The 20,670-nt window shown below is 40.0% G+C and overlaps 1 long non-coding RNA gene across 1 annotated transcript in view; it reads left to right on the top strand.

Annotated features, from left to right (window-relative positions):
• The window catches only part of LOC118767883, a 29,903-nt gene extending 14,439 nt beyond the window's left edge, over positions 1-15,464 (top strand). The window contains exons 2-3 of the long non-coding RNA XR_005003788.1: positions 3,708-3,713; positions 15,327-15,464. This is a non-coding gene — a long non-coding RNA (uncharacterized LOC118767883). The remainder of the gene's footprint in view (positions 1-3,707; positions 3,714-15,326) is intronic.
• Positions 15,465-20,670: the final 5,206 nt, after the last annotated feature.

The raw sequence follows: 20,670 nt of genomic DNA, 5'->3' as shown, positions 1-20,670 counted from the left end.
CTATCTATATACATATCTCTCTCTCTCTCTCTCTCTCTCTCTCTCTCTCTCTTCTCTCTCTCTCTCTCTATATATATATATATATATATATATATAATATATATATTATATATACTCTTTTACTTGTTTCAGTCATTTGACAGTGGGCATACTGGAGCACCACCTTTAGTCGAGCAAATCGACCCCAAGACTTATTCTTTGTAAGCTTAGTACTTATTCTATCGGTCTCTTTTGCTGAACCGCTAAGTTACGTGGACGTAAACATGCCAGCATCGGTTGTCAAGCGATGTTGGTGGGACAAACACAGACACACAAACGCAGACACATATATATATATATAAATATATACGACGGGCTTCTTTTAGTTTCCGTCTACCAAATCCACTCACGAGACTTTGGTCGGCCCGAGGCTATAGCAGAAGATACTTGCCCAAGGTGCCACACAGTGGGACTAAACCCGGAACCACGTGGCTGGTAAGCAAGCTACTTACCACACAGTCACAGAGAGAGAGAGGGGGGGGGGAAGAGAGGTGCGTGCAAGCCTGAAAGAGACTGGTTTTTAGTAGAAGCCCGTGAAACTTTAAGCCGCATACAGCCAAATCGAATTGTCTTAAATAATACATGTAACTCTTACTAAATATGTCGAGCGCCATTTTTTCGCCCACTCACTCGTACATACTCTTTTACTTGTTTCAGTCATTTGACTGCGACCATGCTGGAGCACCGCCTTTAGTCGAGCAAATCGACCCCGGGACTTATTCTTTGTAAGCCCAGTACTTATTCTATTGGTCTGTTTTGCCGAACCGCTAAGTGAGGGGGACGTAAACACACTAGCGATGCTAGGGGGACAAACACAGACATGCAAACATACACACACACATACATATATATATACGACAGGCTTCTTTCAGTTTCCGTCTACCAAATCCACTGACAAGGCTTTGGTCGGCCCGAGGCTATAGCAGAAGACACTTGCCCAAGATGCCACGCAGTGGGACTGAACCCGGAACCATGTGGTTGGTAAGCAAGCTACTTACCACAGAGCCACTCCTGCGCCTATATATATATAATACAAAGTAAGATAGGGATTATGGATGTAACCTACTATGGGTTATCAATTATCCAATATACTGTTGGTAAAGTACCCAAATTCTTAATACACAAATGTTTTTAATTGCATTGTAGTTAATTCATTTATTGTATTAAACGGGTGAAAGTAAAGAAATATTTTTACCGTAAATTTATAAAACAAATAAGAAAATGGAAAAACAAATTCAGTTTGTTCATCATATACATACATATATGTATGTATATATATATATATATATACATATATATATATACATATACATATATGTATGTATATATACATGTACGTATACCTAATCATAGACTAAAACCTTCCTTTAGGAATGTTTAAAATCTAAGAGAAAATAAAAACATAACCAAGGGAGATAACTGTAATAAAATCACAATTGAAATGTTGGGGAGAATATAATGACAACATAAAGGTATAATAGGTATAATATAACATTGGAAATTGCTATGCGGCTATTGCGTTTAAGAAGTTATCTTCTCAACCGTATGCTCTTAGGATCAGTCCCACTGCACGGCACCTCGGACAAATGTCTTCTGCTATAGCCCTGAGCCGACCAAAGCCTTGTGAATGGATTTGGTAGAGAGAAACTGAAAGAAGCCTGTTGTATGTGTGTGTGTGTGTGTGTGTGTGTGTGTGTGTGTTGTGTGTGTGTGTGTGTGTGTTTCTGTTTGTGTTGTGCTTATGCAGCACCACCGTTTGACAACCGGTGCTGGTTTGTTTACGTCCTTGCAACACAGCGTTTCGGCAAGAAGATAAGTACCAGGTCCAGAAAAAAAAGTACTGAGGGTTGATTTATAAGACTAAAACCCTTGAAGGTGATGCATGGCCGTAATCCAATGACTGAAGCAAGTAAACGATTAACGGCAGAAAGCTGTAATATGAATATATCTATTTCTTTACTACCCACAAGGGGCTAAACACAGAGGGGACAAACAAGGACAGACAAACGGATTAAGTCGATTACATCGACCACAGTACGTAACTGGTACTTAATTTATCGACCCTGAATGAATGAAAGGTAAAGTCGACCTCGGCGGAATTTGAACTCGGAACGTAACGGCAGACGAAATACGGCTACGAATTTCGCCCGGCGTGCTAACGTTTCTGCCAACTCGCCGCCTTCTGTAATATGAATGTAATAAAGATACAGATAATACAGACAATATAGACTGGTGGGAATCAGGCCTTTAGATCAAATTGAATGTATGGTAGGGGTGGAGAAGTTTGGGCTAGAGATGCTATACTCTTTTTTTTTTGTTTCAGCCATTTGACAGTGGCCATGCTGGAGCAACGCCTTTAGTCGAGCAGATCGACCCCAGGACTTATTCTTTGTAAGCCTAGTACTTATTCTGTCGGTGTCTTTTGCCGAACCGCTAAGTTACGGTGACGTAAATACACCGGCATCGGTTGTCAAGCGATGTTGTGGGGACAAACACAGACACACAAACATATACACGCACATACATACATAATACGTACACTTATATATATATATATATATATACACATTTATATACGTCGGGCTACTTTCAGTTTCCGTCTACCAAATCCACTCACAAGGCTTTGGTCGGCCCGAGGCTATAGTAGAAGACACTTGCCTAAGGTGCCAAGCAGTGGAACCGAACCCGGAACCATTTGGTTGGTAAGCAAGCTATTTACCACACAGCTACTCCTACGCCTATAGAAAATGGTGAAAAAAGTTCGGAGGAGGAGGAAAACAGGTATGGAATGGTTGTGGCAGTGGTGGAGAAAGGATTGTGAGATAGATTAAGAGGAGCGAGGAGCAGAGAGAGAGAGAGAAAGAGAGAGAGATAGAGAGAGAGAGGGGGGCGTGGTTATGTCATAATAAGAATATCACGTAAGTAGCGACAACAGCAGCAACAGGAGGCGCAATGGCCAAGTGGTTAGGGCAGTGGATTCGCGGTCGTAAGAACGCGGGTTCGATTCCCAGACCGGGCATTGTGAGTGTTTATTGAGCAAAAACACCTAAGCTCCACTAAGCTCCGATGGGGGGTGGGTGATGAACCCCGCTGTACTCTTTCACCACAACTTGCTCTCACTCTTACTTCTTCCGCAAAGCAGAGGAACCATGGTGTAACCACACTATGGTGTGGTAAACTTTCAGACCCTAGTCTAGATTGCGGGCGACGCGTTGTGTTCTTGAGCAAAACACTTCATTTCACGCTGCTCCAGTCCACTCCGCTGGCAAAAATGAGTAACACTGCGATGGACTGGCGTCCCGTCCAGCTGGGGAACACATACGTCATTGAAACCCGGAAACCGGGCCCATGAGCCTGGCTAAGCTTTATTATTTTTTTTTATGTGTACGACCACTCTGATATTGACTTCAGGTAACGAAAAATGAAGACATGATGTGTTTGACTTCACTTCACGAATATTGCTTTGAATCTGTAGCAGTTCGCAATGAAAATAGGTCGCGTTGAAAGGCAGACAGATAATTGTGAAGTTGTAATGACGGATACACGTATATATATATACATTCTCAAAATAGCCAGCATGGGTCTTATTATGTGCAGAGAGTTTAGTTAGAGTTGTCTCCCTGCATATAACGACAGTCACTAACGAGCTGTCATGGCGGATTGAAAAGGATCATGTCCGTCGGCAACGCACGATGAAAATTGGAGAATGATTGCAATGTGTTCGAGTTTTTAGTCATTCAGACCAAAGTCGGAATGTTGCTCAGTCCACACCACGAGGATGAAAAATCTTGTGAACCATCCTTCGCCGTCCCACGTCGGTGTGTCGAAACAGTTGCTAAAGAGTTGACGTGAAAAAGCATGTTGATGTATTGGTAAAGGAGGTGGCCATGTAGTCGACGGTAAGGCGGCGAGCTGGTAGGAACGTTAGCACGCCGGGCGAAATGCGTAGCGGTAGTAAAGAAATAGGTATGGCTTTATCGTGACGGCAGAGTAGAACTGCAATTTCGTCATTTTGGGGCTGGTTAAAGCATCCTTGTTGCTCTCTGATAGGCGTTCGGCTATTCCTTATGATAACTTTGAAGTTGGGCTCGACTGTATGTCGGCGTTGTATCGCAGATTTGAAGTCCCTCGCATATCAGTTGGTGGTGTGGAGCATTTCCTGAAGTTCATTTAAAAGAGGCATTTTTGTTCCAGGTACAACCTGAACTCGGCGAGCCGTTTGCTCAGTGGTATCTCCCATGAAGTAAATTTGAAGGAATCGGTGTTCAGCGTTGTTGACAGGAAGAATAGAGCCTATCCTATGATAGGTTTGGTCCTGAATTTTGAACGTTGGCATATAGAATTCTTCATGAATGTGTTTGTGATCGAAACTTGTCATCTGAAAGGCAGGGTAAGCGCGAATTTTTTAACGACACGGGTATACTAATATGTATATATATATATATATATATATATATATATATATATATATATATATATATATATATATATATATTGCACGTGCGCGCGTGTATGTCCGCGCGTATGTGTGTGAAAAAGTAAAACTAGTGATGAGGGTGTGTAAGAGCAAGAAAGAAAGAAGAGAAAGGGATCTTTTCCTTTTGAACGGCACTTTGTAACATAATTTCTAGGTAACTAAAAAGTAGAATGTGTTTATAAAACATCATTTTCTCTTGGCTTTATTGAGAAAATTCCATAGTTTGTAAGATATTTCGTCTGAAATTTCTTGCATTTCGGTAATTTTAACCAATCCATTACCTCCATTGACGTAAATAACATTCTGTGCATAATGAATATGTCCCTCCTTTAAGAAACAGATTGGGTTTATTTACATTTGTGAAGAAAAAAAGATACCCTTCTCCAACCCCTAACCCTAACTAACCCTAACTCTAACCCTAAATCTAAAATAGATTGAAATGCAATAGATCGATACTAGGGCCATAATTATGGGTGACATTTTCATTTGACACCGCTAGAAAAAAATCCCATTTTCCGTAGCGGTGTCGTATGAAATTGTGACCCATAATTATAACCTTAGTATAAATACACACACGAGCAACGCAATGAACACTTCAAGAAATAGGCCTTCCTTCAGTACGGAATTTGAAGGTAGTTTACATACCCCAATATCAATTGAGTTCATGTTGTTTGAAGGTAGGCCTATTTTTTGAAGTGTTCTAATTTTTTTTTTATTACCTATAAAAAGGCCACACGTACATGTTCCTTGACAAATACAACGTATAAAGAGAATACAAAACGCGACAAAACATAAACTCGGGGAACTAAAAATTAACAAAAAGTGGATGAGATTAGAAGAAAAAATAAAAGAAACGAATAATGAGGCGCAATGCCCACTCGAACCCCGAATTTGAGTTGTTACATTTTCACAGTCTTTTCTTTAATTTTTTTTAAAGTCTACATATATACATTTTTCACAGTCGTATTTTTTTTCTCCCCGAGTTCACATTAGTATTGAAAGTTCTCCTCTCCAACCGGAGAGGCGAAACTGGTAGATATTCAGAGTCGAAATGTGGATTTTTGCCACATTCGAAGACATAAACCGAATCCCCTACCAGATTGAGATTGAGGAATGAGCAAGGCTAAGTGTAGTGGTAAAAGGAAGACGTCCTTATTGTTATATTTGCGGAGCACGGGGCCATATGAAGGCTCAGTACCCCTTGTTGGAATTTACTCTGAGTGAAAAAGAGGAGGAACAGAAAAAAGATGGAAAGGAAAATTGAAACGAGAGAAGATAGAAGTGATGCGGAGCGCGTCAGCGACGTAAATGAGAAGGAAAGGATCGAGGTGAAAGAGGGGTATGACGGCTTTGTCAGCCCCAAAAGGAGGGAAAAAGCAAAGACAAGAGAGTATCCAACAGAAAGCAAAGAGTCAAGCAAAGGGAAGAAACGAACCGAAGCTAAAAATACGCAAGAAGCAATCGAAGAGTACAAAAATAAGGGTTACTTGGCAATATATAGGAAGAATGTGGACGAAGAGAAAAAAAAAGATGGCGAAATGGAAGGGACAGGTGAAAGTGAAGCTGCCGAGAGAAGGATTTGAGATGGACGAGAGAGGTGCATGGATACGAGAGGAGAAGTCTGATAGATTTACGGATGTATTTTCGGATCATTTGAAATGGATTAAGGAATACTGGTTGGATGAAGGTGCACTTTCTGTAGTGGATTACGAGAGGTTGGAAAGAGTGAAGAAATAAAGGTAAAAGAACTTTCAATACTAATGTGAACTTGTTAAAAAAAGGGAAAGAAAGAAAAAAATGACTGTGAAAAATGTATATACGTAGACTTAAAAAAAAATTAGAGAAAAGACTGTGAAAATGTAACAACTCAAATTCGGGGTTCGAGTGGGCATTGCGCCTCATTTTCCATACTATCATTCGTTTCTTTACTTTTTTTTCTTCTAATCTCATCCACTTTTTGTTAATTTTTAGTTCCCCAAGTTTATGTTTTGTCGCGTTTTGTATTCTCTTTATGCGTTGTGTTTGTCAAGGAGCATTTACGTGTGGCCTTTTTATAAGTAATGAAAATAATTAGAACCCTTCAAAAAATAGGCCTTCCTTCAAACAGTATGAAATCAGTTGATATTGGGGTATGTAAACTACCTTCAAATTCCGTCCTAAAGGTAGGCCTATTTCTTGAAGTGTTCATTGCATTGCTCGTGTGTGTATTTATCGTAGGATTGGCGGTTTTTAAAGCTTTTGCTGGATCTTTTCGGTTTGAACGGCAGTTTCTAACATAATTTCTAGGTAACTAAAAAATTTTAAACTTCGTATACTGGTAGAATGTGTTTATAAGACATCTTTTTCTCTTGGCTTTATTGAGAAAATTCTATAGTTTGTAAGATATTTGTTGTGTTTCTTCTTAAATTTCTGCAATTTCAACCAATCACTGGCGTCTATTGAGTTAAAAAGTATTCTGTGCTATATGAATATGTCCCTCGTTTAAGAAGCAGATTGGGTTTATTTACATTTGTGAAGAAAAAAAGATACCCTTCCCCCCACCCCTAACCCTAAAATAGATTGAAATGCAATAGATCGATTCTAGGGTCATAATTATGGGTGACAATTTCCATATGACACCGCTCAGTTTGGATTCACACCCGCACGCACACAATCGTACGTACGCGCACACACACTCACGTGGGTGCTCGACTGAGTTATATCCCTTTACTTCAATCACTATTGCATTTGACATAACTCCTTCGAAGTACCAGACACCGCATTAGAACCTATCTAATCAACTAAAACGACTTAATGACGATGCCTCAGCATGACCGCACTCATCCTACTACATCAACAAATATCCAACGACTCCACCAACCAACCAACACCAGTAAAACAATAGTGTCCCAAATACTACAATTTTTTAAGCAGTACCTAAAAAAGGGTAAAGACCCCCTTCGGTCATGAATGACCATGGGATTGCACCTAGAAAGTTCCCCTCCGAGGCACAAGTCCAAGCAAAGTTGTTTATGGAAGACCAGCAGTCACCCATGTATACCAGCCTCCCCATCTCCATGTCACCAGTGTTGTCCAAGGGAAAGGCAAAGGGGCCGATACAGCTTGGCACCTGTGACATCGCAACTCATTTCTACAGTTGAGTGAACTGGAGCAACGTGAAATAAAGTGTCTTGCTCAAGAACAAAACACACAGCTCGGTTCGGGAATCGAACTCACTACCACCTGATTGTAAGCCAAACGCTCTAACCACTGATCCATGCGCCTTGATAACCTATTCAGGGCTAGATTGAGTGAATTAGTGGCTGAGAGGCTAATATATTTCTTTATTGCCCACAAGGGACTAAACATAGAGGGAACAGACAAACTGATTAAGTCGATTATATCGACCTCAGTGCGTAACTGGTACTTAATTTATCGACCCCGGAAGGATGAAAGGCAAAGTCGACCTTGGTGGAATTTGAACTCAGAACGTAAAGACAGACGAAATACCTATTTCTTTACTACCCACAAGGGGCTAATCACAGAGAGGACAAACAAGGACAGACAAACGGATTAAGTCGATTATATCGACCCCAGTGCGTAACTGGTACTTATTTAATCGACCCCGAAAGGATGAAACGTAAAGTCGACCTCGGCGGAATTTGAACTCAGAACGTAACGGCAGACGAAATACCGCTAAGCATTTCGCCCGGCGTGCTAACGACTCTGCCAGCTCGCCGCCTGTCTTGATCAAGGTCAGAGCAGTGTGGAGAAATTCGAAGTCACTATTGACCATTGTTATTGTTGTTGGCGGTGGTATTTTAAAACCGTCACGCTCCAGATATGCCAATAAGTAAACAACTCCGCTGTGCAAGAGTACTGACCACATTGTTGCTATGCTAACAAGAATCGAGTGACCTCTGTGGTAACCATAGTGATGACACGTCAGAGGATGGTTATAGTCTATCATCTACGGGGATGTTGTTGTTGTTGTCTCTTAATTACAAGCTTTAGTTTTCATGGTTGTATACACACGCCCTCACGCACACACACATCATGCACACACACACACACACACACACACACACACACACACACACCGGTACGAACTCGTGCACGCACGCATCCATTCTGGCACACGTCACAAAGATTTATAGCATTACTTATATTGTCAAAGTTAAAAGTGCATTCGACTCTTTCTCTCTCTCTCTATCTATCTATCCTTATACACATATACACACGCTCACACGTGTGTGTGTGTGTGTGTGTGTATATACATATATATATATATATATATATATATAGGCGCAGGAGTGGCTGTGTGGTAAGTAGCTTGCTAACCAACCACATGGTTCCGGATTCAGTCCCACTGCGTGGCATCTTGGGCAAGTGTCTTCTGCTATAGCCCCGGGTCGACCAATGTTTTGTGAGTGGATTTGGTAGACGGAAACTGAAAGAAGCCTGTCGTATATATGTATATATATATGTATGTGTGTGTTTGTGTCTGTGTTTGTCCACCTAGCATTGCTTGACAACCGATGCTGGTGTGTTTACGTCCCCGTCACATAGCGGTTCGGCAAAAGAGACCGATAGAATAAGTACTGGGCTTACAAAGAATAAGTCCCGGGGTCGATTTGCTCGATTAAAGGCGGTGCTCCAGCATGACCGCAGTCAAATGACTGAAACAAGTAAAAGAGTAAAGAGTATATATACTCTTTTACTTGTTTCAGTCATTTGGCTGCGGCCATGCTAGATCACCGCCTTTAGTCGAGCAAATCGACCCCAGGACTTATTATGTAAGCCTAGTACTTATTCTATCGGTGTTTTTTGCTGAACCGCTAAGTTACGGGGACGTAAACACACCAGCATCGGTTGTGTTTTAGCCCCTTGTGGGTAGTAAAGAAATAGGTATTTCGTCTGCCATCTTTTTTTTTTTTTTTTTGCGAAACGTTAAATTACGGTAATGTAAACAAACCAACTCCGGTTGTCAAGTTGTGGTTACACACACACACACACACACGTCTTCCAAGTTCGCTTTGGTCGGCTCAAAGCAATGGTAGCAAAAACACTTGTCCAGCGTGTAACGTTGTGGAGCTGATGAACTCAGACCAATGCGGTTGTGTATCTTTTTTTGTAACCTTGTTTACATCTATTTAAATATCCACACTTCAAGATGCAAGGAATAATTATGCATTCTTTATTAGAGCATTTATTTCTAAACTTCAACGGATGCCCCTTCTCCCTAGCATTGTCCATTCAACCATGAAACCGGCAAAGGCAAAGTAGCTTGTTTTTTTTTATGCTGTAAGCAATGAAGAGTTATCTCCCTTGCTCCATAATCTTTATGCTACGAACTTTTCAGCACAGTGAACTGAAGAAGAGATCTATGGCGCCTGTTTAAATCATCAAAATATAATTTTATGGCTAAGGAAGACAGCATGAATCTCTAACATCTGTGTATATCAGTGGTTCATAACTGGGGTCCATATGGCCCTTAGGAGGCCGATATAAGATTTTGTTGTTAAAATTTGTGTGCAATCAGTTCTGCTGTGTCTGGGGAGAGTCATTTTCTTTTTGTGCCTTATAATTTAACACACTCACCGGTAAAATTTCCACTTATTTCTTGTTTTTATTTTCCTAAAATTTTCGTTGCGTCTTGCAACCTTTTCAATAGTCTTGACTCTCAGTTCGTTTTGCAAGATTCCTGATGTGAAATCGCGTGTTGAAACTGGTGCTGTTGTGTATCAAGACGGTTATTTTACTCTTAATCTGGAGCACCGCCTTTAGTCGAGCAAATCGACCCCAGGACTTATTCTTTGCAAGCCTAGTGCTTACTCTATCGGTCTCTTTTTGGCTCAAAAAGCAAGGCCATGTAGGGGGACATGGAGTTATGTACAGGGTGGTGTTCATGTAAAGAGTTCAGGCCACTTGAGATCAAGGGAGACTTTGAACCGAGCGGTCGTCGGCATCTTCACCATCTCGTCTGGCAGCTTATTCCACGGATCCGCAACCCGGACGGAAAAAGCCCCTCTCCTTCGATTGAGATGAAATCGTCGCAGATAGAGCTTTTCGGAGTCACCCCGCAGCCCACGCTCTGGAGCAGGAGTGAAGAACAGCTCTTTCGAGAGGTTACACTTTCCGCTTATGATGTTGTGAGCAAGAATGAGATCACCACGTCGTCGTCGTTTTTCTAGAGAATAAAGGTGGAGTGTATTTTGTGTTGCAACGCTATAATCTTATGTAAGCAGCGTCGTTGCAAATGACGAGGTGAGGAAATGATGAGAAATTACTCAGATCTACAGCAAGAAAACAAAAACAAATTGGCAAGTGAAGAGGATCTTTTCGCTTTGACCGGCAGATTTGAAAAATAATTTCCATGTAATTAAACACTTTTAAACTTCGTATACTGGTAGAATGTGTTTATAAAACATCTTTTTCTCTTGGCTTTCTTGAGAAAATTCTGTAGTTTCTAAGATATTTGTACGATATTTTCGGCAATTTCAACCAATCAATGACGTCTATTGAGGTGAAAACATTCGCTGCCGTAAACATTTTCTAGCGGTGTCATATGAAAATGTCCCTCGTTTAAGAAACAGATTGGGTTTATTTACATTTCTGAAGAAAAAAACGATACCCTTACCCCCACCCTAACCCTAACTAACCCTAACTCTAAAATTCTGCCAGTTTAAAATTTTTTAGTTACATGGAAATTATTAAAAAATCTGTCGGTCAAAACGAAAAGATCCAGTGAAGATGTTGACATCCTGAACTTAATGAGTTAAAAAACAAACAAACTCTTCTTCATACGATTAAAATTATATCGTTTTGGTTGACAAAGAAGCGTTAGATCTTCTTAAAGGGGGCAAGTAAGACAAGAGAAGACAACTCCGAAATTTCAAGTACTGAGTTTGAGACTTCGTAATTGTCTCCCTTGCCTTTTTTTTTCTTTGCTGTGAATTTCGTTTTGAAGCAAATCTTGTTGTCTTGGGAGAATCATTACGCCGTGCCTCTCTTAAATAACATTATTTCTTTTGGCTTTCATCTTTATTTTGTTTCCATCATTGAAATTTTTTCTTTGCGTGTGTGAGATGAATAAACCAGAGTACTAATTTTTTTTTAAAAACCAGGTACTTACTCTATTGGGATCTTAGGTCGAAGCGCTATGTTACGGTAACGTAAACAAACTAACATCGGTTGTCAACCAATGGTGGTGGGAGACAAACATAAAACACACACACACACACACACACAGACAGGCGTGGCTGTGCAGTAAGAAGCTTGCTTCCCAATCACATGGATCCGGGTTCAGTCCCACTGCGTGGAACCTTGGACAAGCGTGTTCTACTATAGCCTTGGGCCGATCAAAGCCTTGTAAGTGGATTTGGAAAACGGAAATTGAAAGAAGCCCGACATGTATATATTTATGTGTGTCTGTATTTGTTCCTCCCCCACATCCCTGGTATGTATATATATATATATACATACCAGGGATGTGCTGCCTGGGTAGGCAAGGTAGGCAGAGCCCCTACCCTGAATGAAATAGATCGATAGTGATGTTTTCCTTTTATGGCAAAATATGTACCTAATTCAATAAAATTATGAAGGTTACTCTGATTACTCTGCACAAAATGCAAAATATATTCTTTGGTAGATTAGGTAGGCATAATTCGCCCCTGCCTTTCAATCTCAGCATTTAAGCTATGCATAGTACTGCTGTAGTACATGTGCTGCGGACACTCTTACAACACCATATACTTTACGTGCTATAAAGGCAAGAAGAAGTCAATCTACCTACAACTCGGTTGTGGCCTGTGTTTCGTTTATTTTTTTGTTTTACTACATAGAAGTCACCAACTACCTACTATGACTAATTGCTGAAGGCACATGCCTGATATATATATATGTATATATATGTGACCTCGTGAGTACCGCTGGCGATTTTTTTTTTTTTTCCTCTGTCTTCCCTTCTTGGGATCTTTCCTTGTATGTTTCCGACGAAGAGCTCCGCTCGAAACGTTAAACCCTCCTTCTTCCCTTCTTTCCTGAGCGTCCAATAATACTTTATTTGTTCCATGTCCTCGCGTTGTTGTGTTTTTTGTGTTTTCTTGTTTGGATTAACTTTATATATATATGTATATATATATATATATATATATATATATATATATACACACACATATAAGAATAAAAAGTTTTGAATGGTACAACAATGCACTATAATATATAAAAAAATGGACCATATATCTTTTGTAATTTAGTTATCCATACTCTGATGATATTTCGGAATACAATTCCTTCTTCAGATATTCTTAGATAGAGTCGCTACTAACCGATTATAGCAGTGACTCCATCTAAGAATATCTGAAGAAGGAATCGTATTCTGAAATATCATCGGACTATGGATAACTAAATTACAACAGGTATACAATCCTTTTTTTTATATATATTATAGTGCATTGTTGTATCATTCAAAACTTTTTATTCTTTACAAACAATACACAATGCTTCAAGTGAACTTCAATACTCTCCTATATATATATATATATATATATATTATATATATATATATATATAATATATATATAATTATTTGAGGGAATAATATTTCTAACTTACAGGGAAAAATTCAATTTAGAAATACTAAATCAAATTTCACAAAATATAATATATATATAAAAATTAGAAAAAAACACCTTTTATCAATTCAAAATGAACAATTAAATTACACCATCTAGAAAATTATTAATAATAAAAACGTATTATTTTTTTGCAATTTACTTAATCATCGGTATATTATTATTATTTTTATTTTAATATTTCTATTATATGTAATTTTCTAATTGTTCATTTTGAATTGATAAACGGTGGTTTTTTCGAATTTATATATAAATATATATATATATATGACAGGCTTCTTTCAGTTTGTGTTAACCAAATCCATCCTCTCACAAGGTTTTGGTTAGCCCAAGGCTATAGTACAAAACTGAGCCTGGAACCATATGGTTGGGAAGCAACCACTTACCACAACTGCTCTCTCCTTAACAGGTTTTGTCTTGCGAGTACTTGGTGGCCCTGTCAGTGCAGTCCACACTGTTAAGTGTTTGGTGTTCAGAAGGGCATCCAGCTGTAAGAACCATGTCAAAACTGACCTCGTCTGTGCTGGTGCCACATAAAAAGCACTCAGTCCATTCTGCTGAGTGGTTGGTGTTAGGAAGAACATCCAGCTGTAAAAATCCTGTCAAAATAGTCACAGAAGTCTAGTACAGGCTTCAGCCTGGCTGGATATTGTGGTACCGTCCTACCTATGCTAGCATGGAATATGGACGTGAAATGATGATGATTACATATATATAGATATAAATACAGCAAAATTTAGATTCAGAGGAATAGGGTACTGAAGTTAAAGGCACCAGAAATTTGGTATGGTATTATCCATATAAATCAAATGGGGTGATTATAATCAAAATAAGCAACAAGGATATTATCCAAGGTAACAGCATGAAACGATTGAACTACACTACCTTGGATATCCTTGTTGCTTATTTTTATTATAAATATAAATCATCATCATCATTTAACGTCCGTTCTCCATGCTAGCATGGATTGGACGGTTCGACCGGGGATCTGGGAAGCCAGAAGGCTGCACCAGGCTCCAGTCTGATCTGGCAGTGTTTCTACAGCTGGATGCCCTTCCTAGTGCCAACCACTCGTGTGTATGTATATATATATATATATGTATATATATATATTATATATATATATATATATATATATATTATATATATATATATAGGTGAGCTGGCAGAATCGTTAGCATGCCAGGTGAAATGCTTAGCGGTATTTTGTTTGTCATTACACTCTGAGTTCAAATTCCGCCAAGGTCGACTTTGCCTTTCATCCTTTAGGGGTTGATAAATTAAGTACCGGTGGAACACTAGGTTTGATGTAACCAACTAACCTTCTCCCCCATATTTCAGGCCTTGTGTCTAGAGTAGAAAGGATTTTATATATATATATGATGATGACCGTCCACTCGTGACCGAGGAAGACCATTGCCGACCTTCAGGAACATTGTGCGCTCTAGGACTAACTTATATTTTGCATTTGTGGCTCTGTTGGTGGCTAATGAGCCCTGCTCTTGACAAGCATACACGACTGCAAACATTGCAGACCAAGCTTTCCCCATTCACTATATGAGCCGTGCGCTTTCGCGCAGTTTGCCTAAGTTCTTCACGCTGGATACGTGCTCTCTCAAAAGTGTCGATCCCCTCCTTAACCTGCTTCCTCCATCTGTGGCGATGACAGGCATTGTTCACCCAGTCAGTGTCCTGCATATCTCAGGCCTTTGACGAGGACTTGACACAGTCTTTAAATCGCAGCCTTGGTTTCTGCCAGAGTCTCCTTCCATTCACAAGTTCTCTATAGAGCATCTGCTTAGGAATCCTATCCTCCATTCTAATAAGATGTCCAGTCCAACGCAACGGTGCTTGTGTACCATCGCCTCAATGCCCAAGATATCAGCTGTCCTCAGGATCTGTGTGTCTGGAATTTTTTTTTTTTTGAGGTCCAGCCAACATTGAGAATGTGTCTGAGACATCTCTGATGAAAACATTCAAGGACCCTTATATATATATATATATATATATATATATATACATACATACACACACATACACATATGGATTAGTGACTGTGTGTGACTTAGTAGTTAGGCTATTTGGCTCATGATTGCAAAGTTGTGAGTTCAATTCCTGGTGACTTGTATCCTTGAACAAGACACTTTATTTTATGTTGCTCCAGTCCATGCAGCTGACAAAAACGAGTTGCCCAGCCTTGCCACATTCTGTGTCTGGATGAATCTCCCTGAGAGCTACGTTAAGGGTACGCATGTCTGTGGAGTGCTCAGCCACTTGTATGTTAATTTCACGAGCAGGCTGTTCTGTTGATCGAATCACTTGGAACTGTCATCGTTGTAACTAAGAAATTGCTAGTATATACATACATACATGTTTGTGGAGGGGTGGAGGGTAAAAAGGTAGAGGTATTGTTTCTTAGCTGTTCTTAATTCAATTTTATATATATTTGTGGGTATTGAGGCTTTTTACACTATTTACATTTGACGGATATTTGTCCTCATCTTGTTTGTTGTTAACACAACGTTTCGGCTGATATACACTCTAACCTTCATCTGGTGTCTTGGGGAAATTTCGAACCTGGGTCCTCATCCCTAAGGTATTTTTTGATCCTATTATTATTATTATTATTCGGGTCACTGCCTGGAATCGAACTTGGAATCTTGGGGTTAGTAGCCCATGCTCTTAACCACCACGCCATGTGCCGTGGCTCTTGTTAGACTACAGGATAACTAGAGCACACTTCCGCAGAGAAACTCTTTTTTTTTACTCTTTTACTTGTTTCAGTCATATGACTGTGGCCATGCTGGAGCACCGCCTGTAATCGAGCAAATCGACCCCAGGACTTATTCTTTGTAAGCCTAGTATTTATTCTATCAGTCACTTTTGCCGAACCACTAAGTGACGGGGGACGTAAACACACCAGCATCGGTTGTCAAGCGATGTTGGGGGGACAAACACAGACATATACACACACATGCATACATATACATATATACGACAGGCTTCTTTCAGTTTCCATCTACCAAATCCACCGACAAGGCTTTGGTCGGCCCGGGGCTATAGCAGAAGACACTTGCCCAAGGTGCCATGCAGTGGGACTGAACCCGGAACCATGTGGTTGGTAAGCAAGCTACTTACCACACAGCCACTCCTATGCCTATGATTTAGTTTCTATTTATAATGCAAAATTTTAGAAAGGAAGGATCTCTGGATTATAAGGTTACTTGACAGTGAATATCTCAGGGATCAGAGTCTCCAGGACAAGCTTCTCTTTTTCCACGTTGAGAATTACTGCTCTGGTACTATGGACAAAAGCCAATAGGAGTGTTTTTCCCATGGTATCTACCACAGTAGATAGGCAAGCGAGCTGGCAGAAATGTAAGCACGCCATGCGAAATACTTAGCGGTATTTCGTCTGCCATTACATTCTGAGTTCAAATTCTGCCGAGGTCGACTTTGCCTTTCATCCTTTCAGGGTCGATAAATTAAGTACCAGCTACGTACTGGAGTCGATCTAATCGACTTAATCCGTTTGTCTGTCCTTGTTTGTTCCCTCTGTGTTTAGCTCCTTGTGGGTAGTAAAGAAATAGGTATTTTGTCTGCCGCTACGTTGTGAGATCAAATTCTGCCGAGGTCGACTTTGCCTTTCATCCTTTCTGGGTAGATAAATTAAGTACCAGCTATGCACTGGGGTCAATGTAATCGACTTAATCTGTTTGTCTGTCCTTGTTTGTTCCCTCTGTGTTTAGTCCCTTGTGGGTAGTAAAGAAATAGGTATCTACCACAGTATAGTATGTTCTGAGGAAGAAGGATGAGGATCATGTTCTGAGGAGAGTGCTTGAGTTTTAAGTAAATGAACCGCGAAATTGCGGAGAAGGAGATTGGGAGGGTTGTCTTGAGGAGGGAGGACACCCCAAACCGGGCGGAATGGTGTGAGAGCAGTTGCTGTAAGAGTGAGGTAGATCTGGCCACCCCTGTTAATGGGGACAAACCCGGGTTTAAAATATTGGACATTGGCATCGATGTGTGTGTTTGTTTCCCATCACTGCTTGGCAACTAGTGTTGATTCGTTCTAACAGAACATCTACATCCATGGGGCGGTGGGGTGGATAAACATCACCATTCAGTCTTAATACGGCTTCTGTTGTGGATTTTCTTTTACTTGTTTCAGGCATTTGGAAGTGGCCATGCTGGAGCACCACCTTAAAGGGTTTTAGTCAAAGAAATCAACTGCAGGACATATTCTTTGTATGCCTGCTACTTATTTTATCGGTCACTTTGGCTGAGCTGCAAAATCACAGGGACATAAACATACCATAAATGGATGTCAAGCAATGGCGGCAGGTTGGGGGGGAACACAAACACATAAATGCATATATATATACATACACACACATATATATATATATATATATATACATGATGGGCTTCTTTCAGTTTCCGTCTGCTGAATTCACTCACAAGGTTTTGGTTGGCCTGATGCTATAGTAGAAGACACTTGCTCAAGATGCCATGCAGTGGGACTGAACCCGGAACCATGTGGTTGGGAAGCAAGTTTTTTTTACCACAGTCATGCCTACGCCTATATATATATATATATATATATATATATATATACAGGGTGTCCATAAAGTCTCTTTACAATTTAAAAAAATTATTACAAAGGCAGTTGATGAGATATTTTAACCAGATTTGTTTTATTTTAATAATTGTTTATTAAAGTTTTAATTGATATTAAATTTTTGAGTTTCACATACTCTGGAAGGAAACTGATTCACTGAACCCCTATAAAATGAGGATGAAGCATTCCTCAAGCGAGTTTGTTTTAATGACGAGGCAACTTTTCATGTTTCAGGGAAGTTAACCCTTTAGCATTTAAACCGGCCAAAAGTATTCAGCCTGTTTTATGTTCAAACTGGCCAGATCTGGTCTCTCACACCAACCCTACAATATCGCTTTAAAAATTAAGTTACTTCATCAAAATCTCAAAGCTACAAGATAATGCCTGATTAGTTCAAGGCAATGTGGATAAAAAAGGATTAATTTTGGCAGAATAATGCGAACACTAAAGGGTTAAACAAACACAATGTGAGAATCTGGGGATCAGAACACCCCTATGTGACTAGGGTACTTCAACTGGATAGTCCAAATATGAATGTGTGGTGTGGAATCATGCACAATCGAATAATTGGTCCATTTTTCTTTAACGAGGCAACAATTACTGCAGATGTTTACCTCGACCTTCTGACCGAATATGTGGCACCACAATTGATTGATTTACAACCAACCATCATTTTCCAGCAAGATGGTGCACCACCACATTGGGGACGGCATGTTCGTCAGTTCCTCAATCAAACATTTCCAGACCGATGGATTGGAAGGGATGGGCCAATTCCATGGCCACCGCGTTCGCCAGATATCACTCCCTTGGACTTCTTTTTATGGGGTTATGTAAAAGATATCGTGTACCAAACAAAGATATGGGACATTGCTGACTTGAAGCAAAGGATTCGTAATGCCATTGCCACCATTGATGAGGCTATCCTACAGCGAACATGGCAAGAAATCGAGTACCATCTTGATGTGCTTCACGCAACTAATGGTGCCCATATTGAGGTCTATTAAATAACAGTTAAAAAACTTTAATAAACAATTATTACAATAAAACAAATCTGGTTAAGATATCTTGTCAACTGCCTTTGTAATAGAATTTTTAAATTGTAAAGAGACTTTATGAACACCCTGTATATATATATATATATATATATATATATAATATAATATGTGACAATTATTCGGTAGCCAAGATAAAACTCTGAGTTTCAGATGCCGAAGTGGAAATCCACAACACCATCTCTTCGGTTATCTGGCTATCTGAAAAAAAGTTTTATCTTGACTATTGAGTAATTGTAACATATTATTTTATAGATAAATTTCCTCTATTTACATAATATTGAGGTCTCTTTCTTTCTTTTGTTATCTTACCGTTTTTACCAATATATATATTATATATATATTTTAGTCACAGTTCTTGTAATATGGACAAGTGATTAGAATGGTGCAGGAAAGAATCACAAGATGGATTCTTTAAGCCATACCAACATGCAGGTGACCCAGGAGTGGACCAAGAATGGGACACTGGACAATATTCATAGTTTCAATTGGTCATTTTTGGGAATCCAGTTAGAGAGTGCAATTGGTGGTTGCTTCTGATAGGACTCAGTGGGGAAGGAAGGTACACGTGGACTATACCCTACTGCTAGCAGAAGGATAAGGGGTTGACCAAGAATGAAATGGTTGGGAAGGCGGTGAGCTGGCAGAAACGTTATGCTTAGCGGTATTTCGGTATAACGAAATGCTTAGCGGTATTTCTTCTATGTTCTGAGTTCAAATTCCACCGGGGTCGACTTTGCCTTTCATCCTTTCAGGGTCGATGTAATTGACTTAATCCCTTTGTGTGTCCTTGTTTGTCCCCTCTATGTTTAGCCCCTTGTGGGTAGTAAAGAAATAAATATATTAAGGTGGCGAGCTGGCAGAAACGTTAGCACACCGGGCGAAGTGTGTAGCGGTATTTCGTCTGCCGTTATGTTCCGAGTTCAACTTTGCATTTCATTCTTTCGGGGTCGATACAATTGACTTAATCCATTTGTCTGTCCTTGTTTGCCCTCTCTGTGTTTAGCCCCTTGTGGGTAGTAAAGAAATAGGTATTTCGTCTTTCATGTGCCATTACGTACCGAGTTCAAATTCCGCCGCAGTTGACTTTGCCTTTCATCCTTACGGGGTCGATAAATTAAGTACCAGTTACGCACTGGGGTCAATGTAACCGACTTAATCACTCTGCCTGTCCTTGTTTGTCCCCTCTCTGTTTAGCCTCTTATGGGTAGTAAAGAAATAAGAATGGGAATCCAGTCACAAAGTGTAATGAGACAGTTGAATCTGATGGGAATCTATTGAGGAGATGCTTGAGGACTTTACTCCCATGGCTGATAGGAGACTTAGGAGTAAACCAAGAATGGGATGGGTGCATAATATCCATAGTCTTAGTTGGGAATTCAACCAGAGAGTCTAATGAGAGCTGCTTTTGATAGGGCCTTATGAAGGAGGTGCCTGAGGATTCTATCCTATGAATGAGAGGAGACTTGAGGGTAGATCAAGAATGAGATAATTGGATAATATTTGCAGTCTTCAGTTGGTCATACTTGGATATCCAGCTGGAAAGTGCAATGGTGGTTGCTCCTGATAGGACCCTGTTGGGAAGGAAGGTACAAGGACCCTACCCTATGACTGGCAGAACTAGGGGTTCACCAAGAATGATATGGTCAAATAATATTCATAGTCTCAGTTGGTCAAACTTGGACATCTAGCTGGAAAGTGCAATGATGGTTGCTCCTGATAGGACCCTGTTGGGAAGGAAGGTACAAGGACCCTACCCTATGACTGGCAGAACTAGGGGTTACCAAGAATAATATGGTCAAATGATATTCATAATCTCAGTTGGTCAAACTTCAAAAACCAAACAGAAAGTGTAATGAGACATCT

This window comes from Octopus sinensis, linkage group LG25, assembly GCF_006345805.1.
Source record: "Octopus sinensis linkage group LG25, ASM634580v1, whole genome shotgun sequence".
Taxonomy (NCBI): Eukaryota; Metazoa; Mollusca; class Cephalopoda; order Octopoda; family Octopodidae; genus Octopus; species Octopus sinensis.
The sequence above is the reverse complement of the archived record's forward strand: the minus strand, read 5'-3'. Positions and strand labels throughout refer to the sequence as shown.